The 4,301-nt window shown below is 35.0% G+C and overlaps 1 pseudogene; it reads left to right on the plus strand.

Moving 5' to 3' along the window:
- The first annotated feature begins 564 nt into the window (after window positions 1-564).
- Window positions 565-3,716, plus strand: LOC131053517 (NAD(P)H-quinone oxidoreductase subunit H, chloroplastic-like; annotated as a pseudogene).
- Window positions 3,717-4,301: the final 585 nt, after the last annotated feature.

The raw sequence follows: 4,301 nt of genomic DNA on the forward strand, positions 1-4,301 counted from the left end.
CTGTCACCTTATTGTCATGTTGACCCCCCAATAGTCGTCATAGTGAAAACACCATTAATAAATTTGTTTTGTACCAATAGCCGATCATTTTTTGTAATTAATTGGCCCTTTTGTGCACAACTATTGGAACATTTGTCCCATTTGTGTACCACTATTGGAACATTTGTGCACCACTATTGGGACATTTGTCAACAAGTACTAGCGATTTTGAGTTGATGGTTACTGGAACATCTTTAGTTGGGTATTAGACGACACTTTGAAATGTGTACTTTTTGACCTTTGTGTGCATAAGTGATTCCACAATGTGCATCACTGATTCCACAATGTGCATCGTTACTACCCAGAAGCCAAATCAATAGCTATAAGTAGTTAAGTTGCATACGAAGACAACTTAAAAAAAATCAAAATCCGATGTACTGTTTAGGATCTGTGGGTGTGCGAAGTTAGCCATGACAGCTAGTGGTGCTCTTCCCCTATTCTATATGATATTTTATTCTACTTAGACATCAATCATTTCAATAATCAAAGAGCCAATAGAAATTTCATGTGTCATTACGACTAAAAATGATAAATGAGTTTAGGGAAATTTACCCTAATTTCATCCCTCTACGCTTAAAATACAAGAGAAATTCAAAAGCAAAACATTACTTCGAAGATGCCACTGAATTCTACTATGACACAATTGCACGGCAAACATGTCCACTCAATTTTAAAGTCAGTTGTCATAGCCTGCAAAATAATTAGGTATAATCATTGAGAAAAATATGGAATCACCGGGACAGTTTTTGGCACGCGAATACATTTTAGTCTTGCAGTGGAGAAAATACAAAGGAAAGTACCAAGGTGGAAACTACCATGAAAGAGAAATCTCACTTCCAGGAGGCCATTAAATTCTAAATGCGTCGAGTTAATTTTAGTGTCGGTCATCGTAGCCTGCAAAATAATTATAGCCACTCGAGAGCAAAGAGAGAAAAAAGGCAGAAACTCAGAGGAAAGAGAAATGTGGCCACTAAATTGTAAAGTCACACACTTGCATGGCAGACACGTCCACTCAATCTTAATGTTGGTCGTCAAAATAATTATGAACGTTTCAGAGCGAGGACAGGAAAATATGGAATCACAGCTCTTCTAGATAAACTCGTCACAAAACTAGACAAATTTAAACTAGACAAATTTAAGTCTTGCACGGTGGAGAAATGTTTGTCCTTTGGCACGCTGGCTTTTCTCTTGCTTGTCAGGGATGGTAGGTTTGCATGATATTAACGCTATTGTACCTCATTTGTGACCCCATATGTTCCCACTTTATTAGAACAAGCAATGAAAACTTAAGTCATTCAAATTACAGGTCTGAGCAAAAGAAAAAATTTTGGTGTGGAAAAAGTACCGTGAATATGGTCGGAAAGTGTATGGTAATGACAACAATGTTAACACAAATTATTAAGACACACGGCTTACATTTAATCTGTTTAGTGGCAATATTCCTTTAAACCTAGGAAAGTTGTTCAAAGATAATTTGTTTAGTGGCAATATTCCTTTAAGCCTAGGAAAGTTATCTAAACTCTGGTTATTAAATCTTGCAAACAACAATATAACCGGAGTGATCCCTGCTATCTTGTCCAATTGCTCTTCCCTCATGGTCCTAAACTTGGGAAATAATAGTTTGGATGGGAGCTTACCACATGAGTTCAGTAAGCTAAGTAAATTAAGTTCGTTAGTTGTTCACACCAATAAATTGAATGGATTATTTCCATCGTCAATAGAAAATTGTTCGAACCTACAGGTTCTTGATATTGGAAACAATTTATTTGGAGGTGAAATACCAACTTTGATTGGAAATCTTTCAAACCTAAGAGTATTAGTAATGATGAAAAACAAGTTTATAGGCAATATTCCTTCAGAGATAGGCCAGTCAAATCATATCTTAGGTTTAATTCCACAAACAATCATATCATTGCAAGCAATGACAAGTGAAAGCCAAGATGGTTCTGTATTGAGTATATCTGGGAGTTCATATAAAAAGAAAAAAATATATAAAGATCCATTGGATATGATTTCAAAGGGTAGAGATGAGCACTACACATATATTCTTTCCACTCTGACATCCATAGATCTCTCAATGAATTGGAGGGAGGAATTGCTTTAGGTTTTGGGAATTTGAAGGGGCTGAAGTTTTTGAACCTTTCAATGAACAATTTGAATGGGGCCATTCCAAGTAGTTTGGGAGGAATCAGTCAGCTAGAATCATTAGATCTTTCAAGAAATAAATTTTCAGGATAAATCCCTCTGGAGCTTGATTTTCTGGATTCTTTAGGTTTCTTGAATTTATCCAACAACCACCTTTCAGGAAGTATACCACAAGGAAGACATATAACCACATTTAATGAATCCTGCTTTTCAGAGAATCCTAATTTATGGGGGTGTCCCTTGCCCAAAAAATGTTCTTGGCCACAGTTTGTTCTTCCTCCTCCAATTCCAGTTGACAAAGAAAAACAAAACACTAAAGATTCTTGGTATGGAATAGCACTGGGATTGTCATATGGAGTATATTTTGGAGGGATGGTGTCACTGATTCTAATAAAAATAAGTTGGAGAAGGATATACTTCAATAAAATTGATACAATCCTAAAATTTCAGTTTCCGTGGATGAAGAACTTGAGACTATAAAGTGTTACATCAGCAGTTCATCCAAATGTAAGTTTTTTTTTTTTAAAGTATTAATCATAGTTCAAAATATTAAATGCTAAACTCTAAAAATAAAATAGCACTTATAATTTTAGTCAAATTCTAATTGGATATATTATCAATGCATTATGGTTTGTTTATTGTACTTTTAAATTGAATAAAAAATCCTTTTGATTGTTACTAATATGTAACTTCATGTACAGGTATTTGTTTTTGCTTGGGATGGTTTCTTGGTGCATCCTCCTTATTGAAGACATATCACTATCTTATATAGATGTTAAATGTAGATTATAACTTGAAGATTGTAAATCTTTAATGTATTGTCACATGATTTTGGGAAGGACTTGCATTCAATATTTAAAGCTCATTGTACTTTATGTCGATGCGATGATGAGATAATGATATGCAATCCTATCTTTTTGAAACGAGTTGAGGGAGTAGGCATTATTAGTAGAGAAGAAGCAATAGATTGGAGTTTATCAAGACCCATGCTACGAGCTTTCGGAATCCAATGGGATCTTCGTAAAGTGGATCATTATGAATGCTACGATGAATTGGATTGGGAAATCCAATGGCAAAAAGAAGGAGATTCGTTAGCTCGTTATTTGCTTCGAATCGGGGAAATGAAAGAATCTATAAAAATAATCAGACAGGCCCTAGAAGTAATTCTGGGAGGTCCCTATGAGAATTTAGAGGTTTGACATTTAAATAAGGGAAAAGATTCACAATGGAATGATTTCGAATCTCGATTTATCAGTAAAAAACCTTCCCCTACTTTTGAGTTATCCAAACAAGAACATTACGTGAGAGTAGAAGCTCCCAAGGGGGAACTAGGAATTTTTTTTATAGGAGATGATAATATTTTTCCCTGGAGATGGAAAATTTGACCACCTGGTTTTATTAATTTGCAGATCCCTCCTCAACTGGTTAAAAGGATGAAATTAGCCGATATCATGACGATTTTGGGTAGTATAGATATCATTATGGGAGAGGTTGATCGTTAAAATGGTTATTAATATAGCAGATCTTGAAGAACAAGCTATCAATTTATTTTCTCGATTGGGATTTTCAAGACAAATTTCTAGTCTTATATGGATTCTAATCGACATAATTATCCTTCAATTGGGAATTACAATAGGATTATTAGTTATTGTATGGCTCGAAAGAAAAATATCTGCGGGAATACAACAACGCATTGGACCTGAATACGCAGGTCCTTTGGGAATTATTCAAGCCTTGCAAGCAAAAGTAGAGGTAAAAACACAAACTGAACCTACAAATGTTGACAATCAGTAGAAGGTAGAGAAACCGACAGAGAAAGAACCTGAACAGAGCATAGATGAACCGACAGTCAGCAAGACAAAGAATAAGGATGACAGTAAGACTAAAAGAAAAATTGAAACACAGAATGAGCAAAAAAGCAGAAACAGTGAATAAAGAAGAGGTCAATGATGGAAATAAGGAAGAAGTGGTTAAGGCAATTGGACAAGTGTCTGAAGAAAAGAAAGTTATAGCCGTGCCTAGCACTTCCACCATGAATTTCAGGCCTACAAATGTGACTAATGTACTTTTGGATTTAATTAAGAGGATCAAAAATTGTTATTAGTATTATGGATGTG

Source organism: Cryptomeria japonica, chromosome 11 (genome assembly GCF_030272615.1).
Source record: "Cryptomeria japonica chromosome 11, Sugi_1.0, whole genome shotgun sequence".
Lineage (NCBI taxonomy): Eukaryota > Viridiplantae > Streptophyta > Pinopsida > Cupressales > Cupressaceae > Cryptomeria > Cryptomeria japonica.